The following is a 25,852-nucleotide window of genomic DNA, read 5'->3' as shown; positions in this document are numbered from 1 at the left end:
CATGTGAAAATCCAAGAAGCCTCTGCATGCTCAACGTGCGTCATGTGGCCTAGAGGCGTGATTGGGCCATTTTTTTCGAAAATTCAACTGGAAATGTGATTACAGTCAATTTTAACTATTAGCCTGTAATTGATAATGTGAATATTGGATCATCCTTATCCATACGGATTAAGTGATCCGCCCACCGTAACCTATTGAGCCCGATTTTTTCCACAACCTGACGGTGGTCATGATTTCGTCGTTATGTTGGCAATGGAATCGTCCATCTTCATTTAAGGGGGTAAACATTTTGCGGAGGATTCTTCTCTCGAACGCGGCCAAGAGTTTCGCAACTTTTCTTGCTAAGAACCCAAGTCTCCGAGGAATATTTGAGGACTGGCAAGATCATAGTCTTGTACAGTAAGAGCTTTGAACCTACGGTGAGATGTTTCGAGTGGAACAATTTTTGTAAGCTGAAAGAGGCTCTGTTGGCTAACAACAACCGTGCGCGGATTTCATCATCGTAGCTGTTATCGGTTGTGATTTTCGACCCTAGATGGAAGAAGTTATCAACGGTCTCATAGTTTTAGTCTTCTATCTTTATTCTTCCCGTTTGACCAGTGCGGTTTGATGTTGTGGATTGGTTGATTTTTGATGCTGATATTGCCACTATATATTTTGTTTTGTCTTCATTGATGACGCCGCCTGCTCGATCTGGATGAAGGCAGTTTGTACGTCTCGGGTGGTTCTTCCCATGATGTCGATATCGTCAGCATAGGCCAGTAGTTGGGTGGACTTAAAGAGGATCGTACTTCTTGCATTTACTTCAGCATCATGGATCCCTTTCTCGAGGGCCAGGTTAAAGAGAACGCATGACAGGGCATCCCCTTGGGCAGGGTCAGCCTAACCAGCCTCTCCTCTCTTTCCTTGCTCTGTTTTTGTTGAAAACCCTTTATTAGGACAAGAGTTGATTTTTGGAATATGTGTAAACTCCTCGATAACGGTATCGAGGTTTTCCAGAATGCTCGTTTTTCCAACTTGAGTGTGAGTTCCAGCGCTACAGGCTGGAAGTTTTGGCGTTAAATGAGTTTAGATGCTCTGGAGAGCAGTTTCTGTTATACTCCGGAAAGCTGGGTTGAATCCGATGTTGGGTTAATGCTGTCGCTTAACACTCGGAGAGCTATCTTGCTGAAGGGACAGCAATACCTTGAATAATCCACTGGGCACAGCTGGGGTCATCGGCAACATTGCGGAGGGGCGTCATAAAATCTGGCTTACTACAGTACGAGCGCGACGCGTTCGAACTCCGATACCTTGTGGGATCCCGGGATGTTTAGAATATTGTTACCGAAGTTATTATTACCCTGGTAGAAGCTACCGCAGAACGCAATGATTTCAGAAGTGTATATCGCATCACGGAAGAACTTGCATGTGGTCGCAAATCTATCGATAGTTCTGTGAAGGTTGTCCTACAGATTTGCTTTTTCCATTTATACGGGAAATCTTGCGAATTTGAGACTTTTTCCAGAGAGTGGAAGAACGGAAAAATTGTTAAAATTTGGGACAAAGTGCACTCGCATTAAATGCGACAATTTTAGGGGTATCCACATTCTCCCTGCCGTCGCCAAGATAATAGCTAAAAAATCATGGAACGCATCAAATAACATATTGAAAACTTGATCGGCAGAGTGCAGGCTGGTTTCCGCTCTGAATCCTCTTGCATTGACTACAATAACACTCTGCGAATCACTTTGGATCTGTGCCTAGAGTTACGATCTCTACTTCACCTGCTCCTCACTGATTTCGAGGAAGCTTTCGACATCATGATCAGGGAGTGTATCTGGCTTCCTCTATTCAGGATGGGCATTCCGGATAAACTAATTGCTATTATGAGAGTGACATATTGCACAATGTCACGTACTGTACTAGGGTAAAATGTCAAAGGAATTTGAGGCCGAAAACGAAGTTGGCAAGAGTGTCGATTGTCACTGATATTATTTCGTATTGTTACCGGTGACGTTATTCATGTTGCTTTGGCTGGAGGACGTGGAGGGCTTCAATCGATGATGACATCTTTCCTCAAAGGGCTTGAATACGCGAATGTGATCAGTTTGCTTTTGAGTTATGGACATTTGTCAAATGCTTTTGAATTTGGAATTTGGTGTCCGGATAGCTGAGTGGTTAGAGCACAAGGCTGTCGTGCGGAAGGTCGCGGTTCAAATCTCACTGGTGACAGTGGAATTTGTATCGTGATTTGACGTCGGATACCAGTCGACTCAGCTGTGAATGAGTACCTGAGTTAAATCAGGGTAATAATCTCGGGCGAGCGCAATGCTGACCACATTGCCTCCTACAGTATACTGTAGTGTACCGTTACGGTCTTGAATGAAGTGCTCTAACACACTTCAAGGCCTAGATCCAATATGGATTGTTGCGCCAACGATTATTATTATTTTGAATTTGGAAAAGAGGCAAGTAGGGTCAAATTGAAGATAAAGATCAGGAAATTAAGGTTCTCAGTTTGACGGGTCATCACGCTCTTTCTAACTGCATTATTGGGGAGAGTATCGGAGGCGTTGTTCAATTGATATAACTGGGAAAAGTCGTTTCTGCTTTGTCTAAAACCTGGAGATTCAGTTATCTCAACATCTAGATCACGTTGAGATTGTTCTGTGGTAATGTTCTTTCTGTGTTGCTATATCAGATTTTTTGCCATCAATTGTATCGTATGTTTAGTGTAGGATATTTGGCAAAAGTTGTTTTTGGATATTCCAAGTCATTCGGAAATTGCAGTGTTAAACCGGTAAAGTGTCAGGTCAGGTTTATGTCGATCGCTGTAATGAAGCATGAATTTAAAGGTCCCAATGACGTTCGAACAACTTCACTAAACGCTATTTTTGTATTTTTTATGGACCAGGTATAGCGGTTAATAATTATATTTTAATTTTTACTTGCGTTTTTCTCGAAACTTCTTTCTTTCCAATGAAATTCCTTGAAATTTTTGCAATTTATTCAGAACATATTTCTACAGTTCGCAAACTAGGATAATTGCCATTCATCGCACCGTTTCTAAGGTTTTTTTGAAACGAAAACTCAATCCGATATAGTACTGAAATTTGATCTCTTAGGGAGTGGTAGTTTGATGGAAAAAGGAAGTTTTCACCTACTGTAACTTTGTTAGTAATATTATGATTCCCACTAAACTTTCCAGTATGATGCCCCGTATCGAAACCTACATATGTTACTACACTTTTTCACGGGCAATTTACTGCAAACCCCCCTTATGTTCATCGTAGCATAAGGGGGGTTTGCAGTAAATTTTATAAATGTAACTGTTATTAAATTTATTTGAGATATATATTATGTGTATAGGCCACCCGATTTTTCGCTTGAGTTTTCTGAGAGCAGCTTCTTGGAAGTAATTAACCCCTTTCGAGCACCCGCACTCCTTTGTAACCAATGTCAAAACTAATATTTGTTTTGAAAAGTACTAATTGAGATTTTTCATTTGACTTGTTTTGTTTTCAACAAAACCTTAGAAGGGTTGATTGTTTGTTGCGGTTACGACAGATTGAAGATTGAAGTATATATATTAATACAACCACTGAAAATTGTGTTGCTTTCCACGAACACTTACTTTTTATCCGGTCGGTTATCCCCAATCAAATCTTAATATCATACTTGATAGCTGTGAATCCGTTTTATTTACAGCTAATTAGGCAAGTTGCTAATAGTGTCCGCAACTGTCATTTTACTTATCTACCATTAACAATCTACTACATATATACTGCAGTGGAAACGAAACCCTTGAATAGATCACATCCTTCGGCTATCTATCCGATGCCGCACTCTCTTGACTAATCTCCATTATTATTTGCAGATGAAGATTAATCACAAAGTTCGAGAGAAAATTGCAACGAAACATATTGAAACTGGAGCTGCTGGAGCAAATGGGGCGAAACGCCTGTAAAGGATCTGCCATTTATACACATAAGGGTCTGTGTCTACTTGACATCCTTAGGATGGACATCGCTATGACTTTTCTCTGCTGTGGAAACATGTGTGATTCCGATAACTATAACGACTATGGGATCCCTGTGAGAGACTTGTTGTGTATGCACTGCTCGTCGCCTCTTCTACAGCATGTCTTTGAACACATACAGAACGAAATTCGATAATGTTCGCTTATTTTGTTTTCTCATTTTTCTATATCCTCTTGCTTTCATCCAATTCCTTCAATTTCTTTTTTTCGCCAAATTTGTGAGGGGAAAAATTGGTTACATTATAACTCAGTCAATGTTACTGACAACTTGTGCGCATGCCGTATTTTCCGATGTGCGCAAAAAGGATTATTTGGTATATATTTGTATGACGATGAAATGCTACACGTGTAGCAATACAATGAACACTATCCTTAAACATGTTGAACACAGTGTTCGAGTAACGAAGAAGGAAATGAAGGAGCCGAGAAAAAAAAGTTTGGATTTGTGCCTACTGTTGCTATGCCACGGGGTTGCCGGACATTTTTAGAATTGTACTATATCCCGTTGCTTTCTACTTCTGCTGTGTTGCAGAGTAAGCCGTTTTGATATTGTCAGGAAAATTTACTTTACACGGATAAAACATGGGTCTTTCACTCTACTCCTGCGGGCACCACACAAGCTTATCTGCGGGGCACCGCGATTAAATTTAAAGAAACAGGAACTTGTTTATTGTGTTGAACTAGTCTATCGCGATCCGAAGAACAGAGTTCGAAATGTGGCATATTCATACATAAGAAATCCGTTAAATATCCGAATTGCTGCCACTAACGTAACTTATAGACTTGCAACCTTGCAAACAGGTTGTAATTTTCTGTTGTCATCACAAAGTAATATCACAAACATCACCTTTCATTGCGTTAATGACCAAATATCAAATATTAAGGTTCGGCGACCGATATTACCAAATATTGGCCAGCTTTCGGTAGGTACAAATGAAGAATGAGCTTTCATGCAAGAGAAGAAAAAGAAAAGAGAATCATGATTCTTCCGAACGAGCGTTACTTCACTTAAAATTATTCCTCGGCATTGTGTGTATGCAAAGAATCCCTATAGTTAAAAATTTATACAGAAACCTGAAATCATTTTTTTCGGGCTAAAGCCGGTTAGGGGAGCAGGAAACTATTACACTACCAAATTCACAAGCGGGACTCGGCGTCGGTGCGGCACTCGACAACATCTACCGCCACTTGTACTACGGAGCACGGTGATGTTTGTACATATTTTTTTAGTGTGGTATCACATTGGCATGGATATTACAAAACATTACTTACCACAAGTGTAATATGTACCAATGATGTTATGTGCTGCTGTAATTCTAATTGATATCGTCATGTTTTGGTTATGTTTTAATCTCGTTCGGTGATAGTAATGTGGTATTGCACTTTAAGATATTATCACTTTTGTGATATTACATACATTACCTACCGATTTCTACTGAAAAATTATCTTTTTCTAAGTTTGAATGCGCTTCCAATAAGATAATGATCGTTTTTTCGTTTTAAAGGTATCTTTTTACTGCTTAATTTTCAAAAACAGTGACTACAATTAATTGAAAAACAAATCTTGAAGAAATCTAAGAAGGTCACAAATAATGTTTTCCAATCTATCATTTCTCATTTAATTCTCTTGCTAGCTAATCCTAAACGTCAATAGTTATGTACAAATTCAATGATAAAAGTTAGATTGTTGCTGCTTTAACTATTAGAGGGTGTATTATATTTTAGAAGCCTGAACCTTCTGTTAGGAAATACTTAATTATTTTATTTTTATGAAGGAGAAAATTTACGTTGATCCAACTCGAGCATGAGGGAGTGGCGAATATAAAGGGGGGAACTAGACTACTGACCAACACTCCGATATCTTCGCCACGAATTGAAGGTTTTATCATAGGGGTCTTGATGTCTCAGATTGAAGCAGTGATTAAAATAGAAACAAACAAAGTCGTCATCAGCAATTACAATAGCCGTTATTCTAGGGTCAAGTGATAGGTGGTGGGAAATATGAACGGGATAGAAAGCGTTGAATAAAGCATAGCACATACGATGAGAACATTGGCCATTCACGGTGTCAAATAAAAATTCAAAGGCGTACTTTACTTCTTGAAGATGAGCAAAATTATTGAAACCTACTGTCTAAGGTGGCGGAAAGTTGCAATGCGGGTTCGCTAGCACCTAAGCAAGTGCAACTCCATTGAAATATCCTTTAGGCACGTGCATGCATGCTTCTCCCTTAGTTAGGCTTGGGAAGATATGCCACCTTTCGGTTTCTTTTAAGTCATGTACAACAAAAAAAAATCACAGTTTCTAGAGCAGTGATGCTGAGCAAATAGCACCAATTAACAAGATAGACATGATCATGAAAGCGTATCGGATGACTTCATCCTTCATCTGTTACCAAGATGGAAACACGATGGCGGTTAGACCATGCTGTGGTTTTCTGTCCTGAAGGGTCCATTCTTAGTCGGTTTCCTCACTCCAAAGGAATAATATTGCATTCTCGGAATTCTTTCTTCATATTATCTTGTACCTCACGAAGAAAAACAATTCGTCGGATGTTTCTTTGTTGAAAACAAAACCTAGTTAAGATCGGTTTACTCTCTGTCGGCCTGTCATACGCCGTTTTTTGAGAAACGGTGACACCCTATTCATACGGAATTCGGTAGAAAGGTGGGAACTGTGGACACTCATACATGCGGCGAAAAACCATGCTGCACGTTGAACTTAAGGGAGCGTGTACCCCACACACCTAATTTAACTATATGGGGTATCAAATGACAGGTCTCGATCAATATAGCAAGTATCAGTTTTGACATCGTTTGCAAAGGAGAGGGTGTTTATCCAACCCAACCCAACCGGATAGGATATCTAGGCTCTGAAATACTCTCCGTTACGATATCTGCTCAAATAAAGTGAACAATAGTATATTTTTATATTTTGAAAATTTACCGTAAACTCCCCTTAAGTTTACCTAGATCCGTAAAATAGATTTCAATACGGGGCATCAGACTGGAAAGTTTGGTGAGAATCATGCTATTACTAACAAAGTTGTATTAGGACAAAGTATCCCCGTCGTGTCAAATTACTACCCCCTAAGAGATGAAATTTCAGTACGATATCGAATTGAATATATACACTACGATCTATGTATAAATGAAACTATCGTGTGCTCAAAAAATCATTTATAGCTGAAGCGTCGAGCTCCAGGTTTACGATGCAAATGTGGGATTGGGGTAGTGCTTAGCCACCTATAAGTCCGACTAGTTAAGCCAATGGTATTGAAAAATTTATGACTGGAAGAGGTTTCTCTAAGTTAATTACACTCAATCCACTTTAGTACGCTGAAGTCCGAATACTTTATCTAGATATTTTTTTTGGTATTTGACTATGTTGTCTTGCTCTGGTTTCAGAGAAGTTGTTCTTTTTTCTCTCAAATTGTTATATCAAATCCACAGTGTTCATGTTTTTCCGAATATTTACCATTTAGGTACACATTTCGCAAAGTGAAGATTGTCGATAGCGGTAGTTTGATCATTAGCGTCAGGTCGATCGCTATGACAAAAAAATGCTTTCTTTGTGCATGAGATGATGAAAGTGCGTGGCAATTCAATTATTGAGGAATCTCTCGAAGATTTTGAAAAAAGAAAGAGAAAAGGGAAGATGGGATGCTTTATTGTGGATGGCTCCTTTTCAAGGAGAGGGAAGGCAATTTTTGCGAATCCTTGTTCTGCTAGTGATTCCTAAATTTAAAGGACCATTTCATATTCATTTCGTTCTACTTGATATGTAGTGAGGGTAGGTTAACCTTGTTCTTGTTTTTTTGTGTTAGGAAAGTCTCGATGTCTGTTGGTTTGCTTGCATATCAAGTTCATAAGGTCAAGTTTCTCGCCTCATTACCGCTGTATGTTATCATGTTTAAAGATTTGTGTAAAAAAACCTTATTCATTTCGAATCTGTCACACCGAATTTACATGATTTTATGTTGAACTTGAGGGTGGGCTCTACATATATGTCCAAGAGGGGTTTATATTTTTTTATCAGAATATGGTAGTATGGGGTATTATTTAGTACTTTTCATCATCATCAACGGCGCAACAACCGGTATCCGGTCTAGGCCTGCCTTAATAAGGAACTCCAAACATCCCGGTTTTCCGCCGAGGTCCACCAATTCGATATCCCTAAAAGCTGTCTGGCGTCCTGACCTACGCCATCGCTCCACCTTAGGCAGGGTCTGCCTCGTCTTCTCTTTCTACCATAGATATTGCCCTTATAGACTTTCCGGGTGGGATCATCCTCATCCATACGGATTAAGTGACCCGACCACAACCGGACGGTCATGGTATCGCTCATAGATTTCGTCATTGTGTAGGCTATGGCATCGTCCATCCTCATGTAGGGGGCTAAAAATTCTTCAGAGGATTCTTCTCTCAAACGGGGCCAAGAGTTCGCAATTTTTCTTGCTAAGGGCCCAAGTCTCCGAGGAATACATGAGGACTGGCAAGATCATAGTCTTGTACAGTAAGAGCTTTGCCCCTATGGTGAGATGTTTCGAGCGGAACAGTTTTTGTAAGCTGAAATAGACTATGTTGGCTGATAACAACCGTCCGCGGATTTCATCATCGTAGTTGTTATCGGTTGTGATTTTCGACCCTAGATAGGAGAAATTATCAACGGCCTCAAAGTTGAATTCTCCTATATTTATTCTTCTTCGTGTTTGACCAGTGCGGTTTGATGTTGTTGGTTGATTCGTCTTCGGTGCTGACGTTGTCACCATATATTTTGTCTTGCCTTCTTTTATGTGCAGCCCAAGCGTCATCATAGGCGGCTTTAAAGTCGATGAACAGATGGTGCAACTGTTGTCCATATTCCAACAGTTTTTCCATCGCTTGCCGCAGAGAGAAAATCTGCTCTGTTGCTGATTTGCCTGGAGTGAAACCTCTTTGGTATGGGCCAATGATGTTCTGGGCGTATGGGGCTATCCGGCCTAGCAAGATACTGGAGAATATCTTATAGATGGTACTCAGCAACGTGATACCTCTATAATTGTTGCACTGTGTGATATCTCCCTTTTTATGTATGAGACAGATAATGCCTCGTTGCCAATCGTCAGGTATTGATTCGCTGTCCCATACCTTGAGCACAAGTTGATGAACCACTTGGTGTAACTGGTCGCCTCCATATTTAACCAATTCGGCTGTAATTCCATCGGCTCCTGGCGACTTATGATTTTTTAGCCGATGAATTGCACGGACTGTTTCTCTTAAACTTGGTGGTGGCAGTATTTGTCCGTCGTCTTCAGTTGGCGGGACCTCCAACTCGTCGATGTTCTGGCTGTTCAGTAGCTCATCAAAGTACTCAACCCATCGCTCTAATATTCCCATTCTGTCGGAAATCAGATTTCCCTCTTTGTCTCGGCAGGATGAGCATCGAAGTGTATAAGGCTTCATCCTGCTGACTTGTTTGTAAAACTTGCGCGCCTTGTGCGGTTGCTCCCTGTACTTTTTTAGTTCACAGACTTGTTGGTTCTTCCAGGCTTCCTTTTTCCGTCTGTGAAGTGGCTTCTCCGCTCGACGGAGTTCGTGATGAGTCTCTGCGCGTGCCCGCGTTCTTTGAGAATGCAACATTATGCTTCATCTCCAGGTCCTCTGTTGACTGCGGTTATTGCGGCATCCATTTCCCTCTTATAGGTGTCGCGGAGGGTTGATGGCTTCAGTGTTCACTTTCACCTGATTGTCAGAAGGAATTCTAGGTAGTTGTGATTCGAGCTCGGAGCACCATGCCAACGAGATAGTGATCCGAGTCTATATTGGCCTCCCTATATGTTCTGACATTCATCAAGGCTGAGAGGTGGCGGCGTTCGATCAACACGTGGCCAATTTGGTTGAAAGTAGTTCCGTCTGGAGAGGCCCACGTATGTTTGTGGACCGCTTTCCGCGCAAACCAGGTACTTCCAACAACCATTTCGTGTGACCCTGCTAATTGAATAATCCGCAGTCCGTTATCATTTGTATTTTCGTGTAAGCTATGGGAGCCAACGTATCGCCTGAATACGGGCTCCTTCCCTACTTGGCTGTTAAAATCCCCAAGTATGATTTTGATATCATATCTGGGACAGGCTTCGAGGGTTCGGTCTACTGCCTCATAGAAGGTATCCTTCTCCGACTCTGCAGTCTCCTCTGTAGGGGCGTGAACGTTAATGAGGCTTATATTTCTAAACTTGCCTCGCAAGCGCAGAGTGCATAGCCGTTCGCTTATGTTTTGAAAGCCGATAACAGCAGGTTTCATTTTTTGGCTGACTAAGAAACCTACTCCGAGCACATGGTTTACTTCTCCAGGAAACCGGTCCCTGTCCATCGCATCTCTTGTAACGCTGTTACATCAGTCCTATATTGGGACAGGGTATGATCTCTGTACAGGGAGCGCACGTTCCATGAGAAAATGCGCAAATCGTTATTCCGTTGTCGTTGCCGGGTCCGTCGTTTTAAAATCCGTCCTATCCGAGGCTCCTGTTGTGACTTCGTAACAAGTTGTTTTCCGTGTAGGGTTGTTAGCCATACCCAACCCCCAACCTGGAGGACCAGTTGGTACAATTTGTCCCGTTTTTAGGCGCGGGAGACTCGCCTTCATCCTTCTCCGCCTCCAGCTTTTCGTTAAGAAAGAGCTCCCAGCGGTCACCACGTGGAGGTGGAGATAGGGTTTGGTAGTAGAGTTGTTGGTGTTGGTTCAGCAGGCATTTCCCAGATTTTATGCTCCATCGTGGCTACCAATCCACGTTTCGCCCTGGGACCTATACTACCCTTTGGCCACCTAGTACTTTTCAGAACTGTAATAACAGGTGTCTCTTTCTCTCGAATCTATCCAACCAAAAATCTGAAAATGGTGATAGTAGTTTAAGGCAACCAGCAAACCGTACAAATCAATCCACCGGCAATTATCTAATTCGAAAAATATAAAAATATTTTATGTGAGAAAAATACAAAAACAACCCGAAGTATATCGTTGCGAATAAGAAATTGATTTGTAATCAGTGAGTTTTACAACATTCGAGCTCTTAACCCACGTGCAGTGTCAAATGTTTGGAGCATTTGGATTCCCTGCCCGACACATGTTGCCTGAAAAATGCATAATTCAACCTTTTTTTAGGTGCGGGTTAATTGTTGATATTTCTTGCCAATGATACTCAAATCCAACTCTATAGCATCATGCAACGTAGACAGAAACAGGTGAAGTGTAGAGTAGACTAACCATTTTACGAATTCTAGGATGAATACAACCACATTTACTAAAATTTTGTGTTATCGCATAGTCCGATAATGTGTTTACATCTGCAACAGGAAATCTACAAGATTGGGTTTCCACCAGCGAGTAACGGATGCTTAGCAAATAAATTCGATGAAACTTGGAGCACTTCTATCCGTTTTGTGTCGACAACATTGCGGTTTAAGGCTTTGTGCCAAACAAAAGGTTGCTAAAATCGATTCAATGGCTGTTTGGCTTTGTCACACTTTGTTATCTAACATGATTTGTTCAAAGTCAGTTTGTTTAAAATTTTTCATACAGGGCTAATACCCTACTTCATTTGGAAAATAGGATTGACTATAAGTAATTTCAACCAGTTAGCGACCCGAACCAAACTAGAGGATCATCTTTTTAAGAACAAAGGATTTGTATTGTTAAATTGTGGAAGGTTCGGAGGGGAAATGAAAACCGAGTAGGCAAGAGACAAATACAGATAATATTGCGTAGTTCAACCAGTTTTTTGTCACATAGAACTATGACCAGACGTCTATTATCAAAAATTGTCTTAAACTTGAAAGAGATACTTTTGTTACGTCCGGAAGAAGAACTAGGGGAAGGAAGAATATTTAATAACAGAAAATTTGAAATTTATTTTAAATCTGCTGGCCATAATAAGAGACATTCGAAGCTCATTATTCTAACATTTGCTTTAAAAAATCTGTCCTGATTAAAGGTGTTAACAGAAAAAATAAATTTTATTATTTTCATGTCATGTATTCATGGATCAACAAATTTGAAAAGTGAGTCAGTGATTCTTATTTTATGTACAACGATCCAAAGTTGACAATTTTACGCGGCGTACACAAAAGGTTTAACTAAATTTGGTAATAGCGGAAACATGTTGAGGTTGCCATAGTTATTTGATGTCAATGTATGCCTTCCCCCGAAATGGATTATATTCAGTTTACAATATAATATTTTATATACTGCAGTGTGGACGAAAAGTAGGGCAACACTTATCATTTTAAATATTTTGGAAACTATAAAAATCACTGAATTTAATAAGTAGTATACATATTTCCTTATCTTAATGTTCGGTATGACGTTGCTTTCAACTATTAACCTTAAGAAAATATCGCAAGGTTTGAAAATATGATCGTAGGCTAAGTTGATCCCACTAGCTCCGTACTTTTTCGATTGTCATTTTCTGTGATTCGATGCAGTCGCTGCTCCAACTGACTCCAGCTTTATCCTTGTCCAGCATTCGTATTTTTTTTTTCTTGGCGACTGATTGCACTGCTTTTTGTTTTGCGTACTTCTGGAAAATGGGCACTCTGTTAATCGGTACTTTTATAGGTCATTTTTTTAAAACCTTACCAGGAACATGCGAGTAACGACCTATTATAATTCGAAAATATACTACAGATGTCTCTCAGTTTAATATAATGCAGATGTCTCTAATTAAACTAGTGTAACTGAAAGGAGATTCCTTAGTGCCATCACATTGCCCAAACTGAGGAACAAATTTAATACAGAGAACGAACTTTCCCAAACGTTATATTACACAACCCCACAGTTTTCTAGAGTACCCCATTATGGAAGCGAATGGTTCTTTAAAATATTTCTAAATATAATATACCATTTCCATTGGTTTATTCGGTAATTCAGCTTTTTTTTTAACTTTTTTGAAACTAGGATACTAGGAGGCAACATTACAAAATATTTACTGGTTTTTCATTTCTAATTAATAAACAGAATATATGTATGTAGTAACTTATTTTTTTAACGAGCTTCCATTTATTATAACTTTATTACATATATAGTGGTGGCAAAAAAATGCAATGCCGACTGAACTGTGGAACAGCAAAAAGTGAACTACAAAGTTTGATTAAAACTTGAATATAGTTATAGAATGAAGCCAATAGGTATAGTAAATGTAAAGCGAAAGTAAATTTAAATAGAAAATTTTAATACAAAAAAAATGAAGCAGCATTCATGGCATAAGGTCTAGAAAGAGGCCGTAAACTTATTTATGTATACAGCAGTTCAATATTTCGTTCAATGATAAACGAAAACGAAGTAATGCTTAGGTGCAATATATTAAGAAAGAAAAGTTCATTATTTGATTATGTGTCCTCTGACTTGAATAGTGCTTTGCTAAGATGTTTCGTCGAGTCCAAAAGCTGCGGCTACCTTTTCACAAGGATCGACTTCTAGGAACATTCTACCACAGTCCAAAGTTTGCTGTTTTTTTTTTGGTTTTTGATTTTAAACAAATTTTTCGTCGTTGGGCGACCCTCAAAGATTTTTTATTGGGTTGAGGTCAGGGGATTTAGCAAGCCATTCCACTACTACATTATTGTCCAAAAACAATTCTTTACAATTTCAGCGCGTATGTTTTGGGTCACTGTCCTGCTGGAGGATCTATTTAAGAGGACTTTCGTGGTTAGCATAGCATAGCATAGGCTAACCACCTGTAAAATATCTGTGTAGGCATTTTGATCTACAGTGTTCTTGATCCAGTGCTTTGACAAAAGACAATAGTAGGAAAAGCGGGCCTATATCCAGCATCACGCGCCTCCACCGTGCTTAACCGTTTTCGCTGTCAAGCGAGAGTCGTATTCATGATTCAGCGGACCTGGAACATACTGTCTTCCTCGTTTGTTCTCTCTGTTGTCCGGGTAGCTGCGTGAATGGAGCACAAGGCTGTCGTACGGAAGGTGGCGGCTTAAATCGTGGTGATGGCAGTGGGGCTTGTATCATGATTTGACTCAGCTGTGAAGTACCTGTGTCAAATCATGGTAATAATCTCGGGCGAGCGCAATACTGACCACATTGCTCCCAATAGGATACTGTAATCCTGCAGTGTACGGTTACGGTCTTGAATGTGCTCTAACACACTTCAAGCTCCTGATCCAATTGGATTGTTGCGCCAACGATTATTATTATAAAATATTTATCCATTTTTAGATGGGTCATTGCACATGTTTTTTTTTCATACTCATTTTTTTTTTGTAATAAGTGTTGGTTTCAAAAGTAACTCGTTTCTTTGACTTCGTGTATTCGAATTATGGTACCTCAACCTGTTCCGAACAATTTTAACTCATGCCTTCAACTTGAAATCCTCTTCTATATAAATTGCATGCAATCATAGACTTTTGTTGGAAAACGTAACGATACATTTTACGGCCGAAGACGATAAAATCCGTTTTTGAACCACGAGTTTCAATTGGCTTTTATATTTAATTGCAGTTGCAATAATTTTAACTGAACAGAAGAGGGAACTTTGATTATTTTTTATATTTTATCCTCTTTGGTCAACTTTCTTATCGAATTTCGTGTCTTGGGAGTACGGTATAGTTCACGTCTCGCTTTTTCAAACTTAAAATTTGACGTTATTTCGTTTATTATCAGAAATGATCAAACTTGCTGTTTTGGTTACAAGCTCCGTCTATAAGAAGGATAAATAATTGTAAAATAATGTGAAGAAATTCCTCACTGCTATTATTTTTACCGCGCTGAATAACCATTTTTTGACAGAAATTAATTTTTACAAAAGTGTGTAGTGAGCTGCTGTAAATTATAACCACTTTGACTGGAAGTAACATTTAACAAAAGACAAATTCATAAGAAGTTGAATATAAGCAATTATATTGAGAGCTCCTTTTGTTAGTGTCCGCGCGGCTCAAGTGGTTCGAGCGCTGGGCCGTGGTAGCAGAAAGTCGCGGTTCAAATCTCAATGGTGGTAGAGGAGTTTGTTATCGTGACTGGATATCGGATACAAATCGACCCAGCTGAGTCAAATCAGGGTAATAATCTTGATCGAGCGCAATGCTGATCACAATGCCTCCTACATTGTACTATAGTGTATCGTCACGGTTTTGAATGAAATGCTCTAACACCCTTCAAGGCCCCGATGCAATTGGATTGTTGCGCCAACGATTGTTATTATTACATATATGGGGAGTAATATAATGTATGATGTCACACAACTATTTTTGACCGTCACTGGATGTTAGTTACAAGTTACAGAAGTAATATCGAAAAGCATATCCCTTTGGATATAACTGCTTCCTGGAAATATTTTACCTATATGTCATCCTTATTCTACTCAAAGTTGCCATTATTTGCTTATTATTAAGATTCGAAAGTAAATCAAAATGTTTGAGGCATCTGTCGTTAATCAAAGTGTTGGTAGGAGATTTTTCTGATTATTGCTCCAATATGGACCCCGGCGACTATTCTATTGTCGCCGCCAATGCTCTTCTCGACTCCTTGATTCCTTTCGCATTTCCTATTCTTTCAATTCCGCCACCCCTTGACGTTTTTCATTGTAAGTGTAGACGTATGTATAGTTGTGCGCTTCATAGCATTTCTCCAGTTGACGTCAGTCTGCCCTCGCGACTCCCTCATTATCTACGCAGCTGTTGTTCCATCCTGAAGAATTTAATATCTTTTAATACAAATACAGGGTAGCTGCCCCTACGTACACAGCCTTACGAATATCCGTATGTCCTGAAACTACACTGCATTTCACCACACGTCCTCTTTTACTATTCATGTTTGGCCCCAATTTTCTACAGTTCTACCCACGAATGGGGGATAACCATTCGCTCTGAACGGAAGATCCTCAACAATCGGGTGGAGTTGTCCTGATGTGTTCGTTGCGGTGAATACGAGTGGATTTCGTTCCAATAAGTTGTTGTCAGCGACCCGAGACATTCAAGGAGGAGGCATAGTGTAACACGTTTATTACATAAGTGAATAGAGTATGGATCGGTAAACGACTATTGAAAAATTTAGTTAGAAAGTTTGCAGAACCTAAGAAAATTGGTGAACTTGACGAATACTGGACGCTCCTACTCTCCATTATGCAAGCCTGCAGTCCGACTTATGCAAGCACGAAGTGTGTGTAACGCGAGTGTCCTTTGAATTTATTAATCTGTGGAAAAATCCGTGTGAATTGTCTTTTGTGTATGACTCAATCTATATTGCACATGGTATTTTTGCACGTTCAGGATGCCCACCGGGTGCTTTAATGTGTAACCAACTAGCAAATTTGATAGTGTGTAATAAAAGTTAGTGAGTTAGAAAATTAAGGTTGAAGGGAGAAGGGAGAAAGTAAAGAAAGTGGAAAGTGATGCGGTGGGTCTGTCTATAGTTTTGTTTGTTCCTCCTCCTAGCGTCCGTCAACCGAGATATTTGTATGGATTGTGTGCCGCAAGCTCCTTCATGTCCGGCTTTATTTTCTATATTTCAAAGCCATTCTACTCTGCTCTATAGAGTCGAATCGATGGTGTGATATTGTCGTGTCCATTACCAACGCAAGGATTCTTAAACTACTTCGAGGTCGGAGGAGTGGGAAAAAAGAATAGCTGAGAGGAAAAATTCAAAAGCATAGAAGGGTTTTAATGCTATTGGTTTGACACTCATTGCATGTTCTTTTGTATGTGTGTGGGGAGGCTTGGGAGCGGATTATATGTGGTTCGGGCACTGGCTTTCCTCGAAGGGTAATGGCATAATATTTAGGGAATAAAGGGGGTTAGTATGTATGACTTTTTTGGTGAAACGATCGTTTTTATGTAGTGTTGTTCGACGGTTATTTTTATGATATTCGACTTGATAATATTATCATATTGTCTTCATGTCCCATATGTGATGACCGCGTTCTTTTATATGCATTGAATGGAGATGATTTTCTATTAACCCAAATCTACGGTTATATTGTGGAAGAATTCGATTGTGGAAACTTGTGTTCGATATCTTCAATGCTTACATAACGACAAGTACTTTCAAGAAGGTGTAGAATTGTGGGCAACAGTGAAACTTTTCACGCTTACGGTGTTCAATGTATCTAACTGGTGCTTTCTATTATTATTAGTTAACAAACTAGCTACGAGAAAATATATGTGAAAAGATAAATAATGAAATCAAAAAATCCTTTAAAGTATTAAGTGTTCACGAAGGTTGCTGAGTATTAGGATACATTGCAACTCTAACGTTAATGCAAATCCATTGCTACACTCCAAAGTACGAAATTGTCGCTTTTGAGTGTGCTTAAAGTGCGGATATCTTTTATTTGAAAGCGAGATAACAATAGTACAGCAAACAAGTATCCTCTGCAGTTCCAGAACCAGCAACGGGACGAGGACTCAAAGATTTTCAAACAAACAAGTGGATTTTCTCTTCTTTGAAAAAGCAAAAAACATATTGTTTATTTAATCTGGTAAGTTTACGTAGCATTATGAAGAAGAACACCCTCACAATGGATATCCAGCTCATAATAACTCATTATGGACGTTCTCGTTGAGGAAAGATATTTTGAATTCAGCATTGAGAACAGGCCTGGAAAACATTTTGTCAAGTTCTTCATTATCCTTGAATATCTGAACAGGCTCGTGTTTTTCTCTGAGGGTGCTTTGCATTGCTGCAGATTTTGAGTTTTTAGAAGAAGTTGAAGTAGCGCTGAGTTATTGTTTTATCAACAATTTTTTCAAACAGAAATTATAGCCCACCAAACAACAATACGATATACGGAGTATCCTGATTTTAATCTCTTCCAAGAACCTAATCTTTTTATATGCCCTTTATGATTTTCGTTATTTACGTTCGATTTCGCAGACTCGGCAGCCGATTTTTTTGGCCGAGAAAATGATTATTATCGATTCCTTTTTGGATACTGTCTTGTAGCCGCTTTTAAGGTTTTCTGCAAAACCAAATCTTATTAAAATTGATATTGTCTATTTGTCACACCCGATTTACTAGGAAACGGTTGAAACCATTGTCAAGCCTTCTGAACATAATGTTACATAAATTGAATTTTGACTGCCGGCGTTTTACCGTTACTTTTTTGGAAATTACTGTATGCGACCAAGAAAATTTCGCATGGCAATGTCAGTACCAAAAACCAAAGAGGCTACAACATCAAACAGCGCTGGTTAAATAAAAACAATAAAGACAGGGGACTACACCTTTGAGACCGTTTATAATTTCTCCTATAGGGTTGAAAATCATAACCTATGACAATTAAGTCCCCCGCCCGGTTGTTGGCAGACAACAGAGCCTAAGCCGATGAAAACGTCCCAACATAGGGTCAAAGCTACAAGATAATGATCTTGCTACTCCTCATATATTCGTCGGAGACTTGGGTTCCTAGCAAGAAAAATGGCGAACGGTTGACCGCGTTCGAGAGAAGAATCCTTCGAAGAATTTTTGGTCTTCTATGTACATGAGCCGGATAGCTGAGTGGTTAGAGCGCAAGGCTGTCGTACGGAAGGTCGCGGTTCAAATCTCACTGGTGGCAGTGGATTTTGTATCGTGATTTGATGTCGGATACCAGTCGACTCAGCTGTGAATGAGTACCTGAGTCAAGTCAAGGTAATAATCTCGGGCGAGTGCAATGCTGACCACATTGCCTCCTACAGTGTTCTGTAGTGTACCGTTACGGTCTTGAATGAAGTGCTCTAACACACTTCAATGCCCTGATCCAATATGGATTGTTGTGCCAACGATTATTATTATTATTATGTACATGAGCAGGACGATTTCTAACGATGAACGAAATTTATGAGTGAAACTATAGTCGTCTATTTATGGATAAAATCTAACTCAATAGGTTCCGGTGGGCGGGTCAGTTAATTCGTATGGGCGAAAAGTCAATAAGGGCAATATTTATGGTAGAAAAAGAAAACGTGGCAGAGCTTGCCTCAGATAGAGCGACGGTGTAGGCCAGGACGCCAGACAGCTTTTAGAGATCCTGCAAAACGGCGATATCTGAAGTACCTTATAAAGGCAAGCCTAGACCGGAAATCGGTTATTGCTGCGCTGTAGATGATGGTGGTGATTTTTCTTTCCCCACTTGCATCACACTTCCTTTAGGGACCTCTTTTTTAATTGCAAGGTGTTTTGAGTTTGCAACTAGGAGATGCGGAGTGAGGTCGCGCCTACCTGAGAGCTGAAAAGGAAAGAGGATGAGGGAGCAGTCTATGACCCGCATAATACTAGAAACCGGAATGCAATATGCATATTTGTTTGTATCTATATCCGCAGTACGAGATGCTATTCAATTGCATACGAATCCGTATATATGTATATTCCTTAATTCAGATGAGTACAAAAATATATACGCGCATTTCGTAAGATGTAATGTTTGTTTAGAATGATATCTTAAATGTATTTTCGATACGTTCCTACATATTTGAATTTGGAAATACAGGAAATAATGTTTATTTGGAATAGCCGTGCACATAATGTTCCCCACGTAAGAAGGCACTAGGCTCCGGATGACTGAAGGTTCCAGATTCCGGCTTCCAAACTTGTTTTATATAAGGGACTGTCTTTACATTGTAGGCGGGGCATTTCCTTGTTTGTCACATTGAGCACAGTAAAAGAATCCAGAATTTCGGAAATCCATCAGCATCCAATATTAAAAAAAAATGTCCGGGCCAAGTCGCGTTTTGAATGTCACCCATGTCAAAGGGATGTGTATGGTAGGCTGAATATCATATATCAGTCGAGCTAGCAAGTATGTGTATGTGCACAAAGTTATTAGTAAATTGCAGTGAAGTTGCGCGTCTGCTTGCAAATTGCTTACTTAAGACGTGTGAAGTGTGGAAACCCTTTTAAGGTTTTGTGTAAAACGAAACCTTATTAAAATCGGTTTACTGTCTGTCCCACGCACTTTTCTCAGAAACGATTATACCTATTGACACCATATTTGGTGACAAGGCGGGGATTCACGCATGCAGTGAGTTACATCGTTCTACGTTGAATTTAAGGGGGTCTCCATACATACAAAATGGGGGAGTACAATTTTTTATCACGGGTTATAGTTATGTGGGCTATCAAAATGAAGGTGTAGATTAGCACTTTTCAAAATTGGTGTGATTTCTGGCATTTGATGCACAAGGGGAGGGCCGGCGCTGAAAAGTGTTCATTTCGTTCACGGACCCAATGTCAGGACTACAAATCTTGAAAAATCCTTTTATCTACGCTTCTATACGTGCTTTAGATGTGATTTATGGAAAAAGAAAAGAGTCTATTTTTTTATCTGGCAGACTAGACCTTAAAGCCTTTGGCATACAGAGAGTGATCTGCCGTGGAGATCAGAGACGTGCGATCGTCGCAATGTCCCCTTCTTGCGTTTCAAAAAAAGAGAAAACACTAAAGAAAGGACCAGATACTCCCAGAAATACTATATTTTTTTCTTTTCACCAAATTCTTAGGCAATAAAGGATTTCCTTCCTTTGCTTCCCCTTCTCAACCCCTTTGATTTTATTAAACTTTGGCTAACTAACCACCTTCTAACTCAAACCAAAAATGAGTAGTTCATACGAGAAGTGGTCTCGTTTTAGCACTTCAATGCAACAGAAGAAAAAGACAATATGCATTAGATAAACAGAAAAATCGAATACCATCGTCTTGATTTGTCTTGAGAAATTGTGCATCATCTATTAGCCTTGTAACGTGCACATGGAAACGAACGAAAGCTTAATAATTTGTTTAAAAAATTTAAATTTCTAAAATTTTACTAATTTCAGAACGAACTGACTTGCCATTAAATTGTGTGATGAGCAGTAGAACTTGTTTGCGAAACAAGACTTTATTAAAATCGGTTCAATGTCTGTCTATCTGTCTGTCTGTCACACGCAATTTTCTCAGAAACGGCTATACCGATTGACACAAAGGCGAAAAGTGTGAACGTCGAGACATGCACATATTTCTATGTTGAGAGGGAGGAGAGTCCTCATGCATGCAAAAGGGGGTGTACATTTTTTTTCACTGAGTATACTCATGTTAAGTATCAAATGAAAAGTCTCGCTTAGTACTTTGCGATGCCAGTCCTAGTTTTGACATTCCTTGGAAAGGCATAGGGTCGAAAGTGATGATTTCTTGAATGGACCCATTCTCAGAAACTACCTAATCAAAAAATCTGGAAAAATTCAGGAAGCTGCCTCTACTCAGTGTTCAGGCCTAAAAATACTCTCCATATCCATTCTGGCTAAATGACTAGAAACTCCCCTTATGTTTTTCCTAGGGTTGCAGCAATATAGAATATAGTATGAAACATGTTATCTCCAATTTTGATCAAAATCGTGAGTAGTCTGACATGCCACGTGTAAATGGGATAGTTCTGCATTCAAATATACTCATACAAGAAACAAACAAAACCTTTCATACCTGAAGCACCGAGCTTCCGGTTTGCCGACTTGTTCTTATTGATTTTGATAATATATGGTTTCCTGCGAGCTATACGCCCGGCGTATCAACCGATACGATTTTCCCTACTTTTTTCTTCACCTCACCTTTTTCTTCACTTGGCGCACTTTGCCTAGGATCTTTTGTTTTACATTTTTCGCACTATTTGCCGTTTTTCACATGCGGTTAATGGTTGGCAAGATCTTCGGGCGTTTTCGCACTTGCCTGTTTTCAGATACCTGTAGACGATGCCTTTAATAGTTGTAATTGGTCTGTTGGCACTTTCAATTATATTTTTAAATGTACGACATTGTTTGAATAAATTATTTAAAATTTTACGCTCTTCCGCAGTTGTTTCTTGCCCCTTTTATTCCATATTGCAATTCCTTAAACAACTTACAAATTTTGAAATCTATCGCTTTAAGATGCGTTTATTTTATATCTTCGTTTTTTTATAACATCTTCATCTTATTTCTAAAGAATCGATAATAGAGAAAAATTGAGGACATGAACTGAACATTGTCCTTCTTATTTAGTAATGAAAATTTTAAGTTATTCACGGAAAAAGTAAGCAGACGAATACTTTTTAGGACACTGTAGTTACGTACTCCCCATAAAAAAAAACAAAACTTTTCACATCTGAAGCACCTAGCTTCTGATTGCCCGCCTTTTATTGTAAATAAATGATAAACATGAATTATTCTGTTATCAATGAAGGTCTTTCTTCCCACGTCCTTCGGCCTCCAGTAGGAACTTCTCTGGTTTCTTTACACTTTTGGGATTAACATAACACATTGACCAAGAGATGTCAAGAATGGGAACGAGCCATAGAGGTCGCGCCTCAAAATCAGCTGAAGAGTGGAGAGGAGTACCATTGGTTATTTGTGGTATTATTGTCAGTTTCACGTCGTCTTGTTTCGAAATATTTTGTGATTTTTCCCATATCTGATTTAAGTTTTCAAATACGGGTGCGATCCTAACACATCAGATGAAGGATATGTGAAGTTTGTAGATGACGTGTAACGGGCTGAAGTGTACAAAAGGTCTCCCCATATTCCCGAAACTAGCGAGCAGAGAAGCATGCAAGCCTGTGTCGACGGGGCACGTCAGTAAAGATGCGCTTAGGTATTGGTGTTGGACCTGCACGGTCAACGTTTCCCACTTCTCCTGTGATTTTTGGGATCGTTCTGTCCATGACCATGCTCAACCAGGATTATGATTTTGGTACTACCACTAAAAAAGCTATTGTCTATTTATGATAGTAGAAAGGATGAACTATGCACGGAGTTCAATGTGCCGAAATTTAGCCTTTGTAGAGTTATTCGGAGCAACTAAAAGTTTCGTTCTTATTGGATTATAGTGGAGTCGCCTTCCGACCAGGAAAGTCTTCTGAATTTGGTTCCGATGGTGTTAAATATATTTTCATCATTCTTTTAACAAGTGTCACGAAGGTTGTCATTATCCATCAATCACATTATTCTCTGAAAGTTACCGTTCTTCCCTCTAAAGCAACTGCACCTACAATTTTTAATTTATAGTGAAAAAAAATCCTTTTTCGATTATACATATATATGTTATATCTAGAAAAGTAAAGTGCCTATCTAAATTGATAGCACCAATATAAATATTTCCACTTTACTGCATGGGCCAAAGCATACATATGTACATACTCTTAAGACCGATCATGCTTTTGCCGATTGTAAAAATCCCAGCAGCATTTCATGTTAAGGTTCTAACGCTATCATCATGATCATCATCTACGGCACAACAACCGGTATCCGGTCTAGGTCTGCCTTAATAAAGAACTCCAGACATCCCGGTTTTGCGCCGAGGTCCACCAATTCGATATCCCCAAAAGCTGTCTGGCGTCCTGGCCTATGCCATCACTCCATCTTAGGCAGGGTCTGCCTCGTCTTCTTTTTTTACCATAGATATTGCCCTTATAGACTTTCCGGGTGGGATCATCCCCATCCATACGGATTAAGTGACCCGCCCACCGTAACCTATTGAGTCGGATTTTATCCATAACCGGACCGTTATGGTATCGCTCATAGATTTCGTCATTGTGTAGGCTACGGAATCGTCTATCCTCATGTAGGGGGCCAAAAATTCTTCGGAGCATTCTTCCCTCGAACGCGGCCAAGATTTGGCAATTTCTCTTGCTAAGATCACAAGTTTCCGAGGAATACATGAGGACTGGCAAGATCATAGTTTTGTACAGTAAGAGCTTTGACCCTATGGTGAGACGTTTCGAGCGAAACAGTTTTTGTAAGCTGAAATAGGCTCTGTTGTCTCGGTTATCGGTTATCTGTGTTATCGGTTGTGATTTTCGACCCTAGATAGGAGAAATTATCAACGGTCTCAAAGTTGTATTCTCCTATCTTTATTCTTCCTTTTTAACCAGTGCGGTTTGATGTTGTTGGTTGGTTGGTTCTCGATGCTGACGTTGCCACCATATATTTTGTCTTGTCTTCATTGATGTGCAGCCAAAGATCTTGCCTCAATGGCCGCCTGCTCGATTTGGATGAAGGCAGTTTGTGCGTCTCGGGTGGTTCTTCCGATTATGTCGATATCATCAGCATAGGCCAGTAGTTGGGTGGACTTACAGAGGATCGTACTTCTTGCATTTACCTCAGCATCACGGTTCGCTTTCTCGAGGGCCAGGTTAAAGAGGACGCGCGATAGGGCATCCCCTTGTCGTAGACCAATGTTGATGTCGAATGTTCTTGAGAGTGATCCTATTGCTTTTATCTGGTCTCGCACATTGGTCAGGGTCAGCCTAGTCAGTCTTATTAATTTCGTCGGGATACCGAATTGTCTCATGGCCGTCTACAGTTTTACCTTCGCTATGCTATCAAAGCTAGCTTTAAAGTCGATGAGTAGATGGTGCAACTGTTGTCCATATTCCAACAGTTTTTCCATCCGTTGCCGCAGAGAGAAATCTGATCTGTTGCTGTTTTGCCTGGAGTGAAGCCTCTTTGGTATGGGCCAATGATGTTCTGGGCGTATGGGGCTATCCGGCCTAGCAGGATAGCGGAGAATATCTTATAGATGGTACTCAGAAGCGTGATACCTCTATAATTGTTGCACTGCGTGATATCTCCCTTTTTATGTATGAGATAGATAATGCCTCGTTGCCAATCGTCAGGCATTGATTCGCTGTCCCATACCTTGAGCACAAGTTGATGAACCACTTGGTGTAACTGGTCGCCTCCATATTTAACCAATTCGGCTGTAATTCCATCGGTTCCTGGTGACTTATGATTTTTTAGCCGATGAATTGCACGGACTGTTTCTCCGAAACTTGGTGGTGGCAGTATTTGTCCGTCGTCTTCAGTTGGCGGGACCTCCAACTCGCCGATGTTCTGGTTGTTCAGTAGCTCATCAAAGTACTCAACCTATCGCTCGAATATTCCCATTCTGTCGGAAATCAGATTTCGCTCTTTGTCTCAGCAGGATGAACATCGAGGTGTGTAAGGCTTCATCCTGCTGACTTGTTGGTAAAAGTTGCGCGCCTGGTGCGGTTGCTCCCTGTACTTTTCTAGTTCACAAACTTGTTGGTTCTGCCAGGCTTCCATTTTCCGTCTGTGAAGTGGCTTCTCCACTCGACGGAGTCTCCGCGCGTGCCCGCGTTCTTTGAGAATGCAACATTACTTGGTATGCTGCATTCTTCCGTTCCGTTGCTAGCTTACATTCATCTTCAAACCGTTCCGACTCCTTTTGCGGCTGGGGCCAAGTATCTTTGTCGCCGTATCAATGATAACGTTCTTCCGGTGATTGTGAAGATCATTTGTTGATGCTTCATCTCCAGGTGCTCTGTTGACTGCAGTTATTGCGGCATTCATTTCCCTCTTATAGGTGTTGTGGAGCGCTGTGTTGTGGATGGCTTCAGTTTTAACTCTCACCTGATTATCAGAGGGGATTGTAGGTGGTGTTGTTATTCGAGCTCGGATGGCCAAACGAGATAGTGATCCGAGTCTATATTGGCCCCCTATATATTCTGACATTCATCAAGGCTGAGAGTTGGCGGCGTTCGATAAATTTGGTCAAAAGTGGTCAATTTGGTTGAAAGTGGTCCCGTCTGGAGAGGCCCACGTATGTTTGTGGACCGCTTTCCGCGCAAATCAGGTACTTCCAACAACCATTTTATGTCACCCTGCTGATTGAATAGTCCGCAGTCCGTTATCATTTGTATTTTGATGTAAGCTATGGGAGCCAACGTATCATCTGAATGCGGGCTCCTTCCCAACTTGGCTGTTAAAATCCCCAAGTATGATTTTGATATCATATCTGGGACAGGCTTCGAGGGTTCGTTCTACTGCCTCATAGAAGGTATCCTTCTCCGACTCTGCAGTCTCCTCTGTAGGGGCGTGAACGTTAATGAGGCTTATATTTATA

The 25,852-nt window shown here is 40.1% G+C and overlaps 1 protein-coding gene across 4 annotated transcripts in view; it reads left to right on the top strand.

The window, feature by feature from the left end:
• The window catches only part of LOC119653383 (protein Fe65 homolog), a 289,307-nt gene that overhangs the window by 64,020 nt on the left and 199,435 nt on the right, over nucleotides 1–25,852 (top strand). The window contains exon 1 of one of the 4 annotated variants that reach the window (XM_038057932.1): nucleotides 15,759–17,483. The exons of the other annotated variants lie outside the window; for them this stretch is intronic. The gene's annotated coding sequence lies outside the window, so the exon portion shown is untranslated. Of the gene's footprint in view, nucleotides 1–15,758; nucleotides 17,484–25,852 lie in introns of those variants that run through there. 4 annotated transcript variants of the gene reach the window in all.

This window comes from Hermetia illucens, chromosome 4 (assembly GCF_905115235.1).
Source record: "Hermetia illucens chromosome 4, iHerIll2.2.curated.20191125, whole genome shotgun sequence".
NCBI lineage: Eukaryota > Metazoa > Arthropoda > Insecta > Diptera > Stratiomyidae > Hermetia > Hermetia illucens.
The sequence above is the reverse complement of the archived record's forward strand: the minus strand, read 5'-3'. Positions and strand labels throughout refer to the sequence as shown.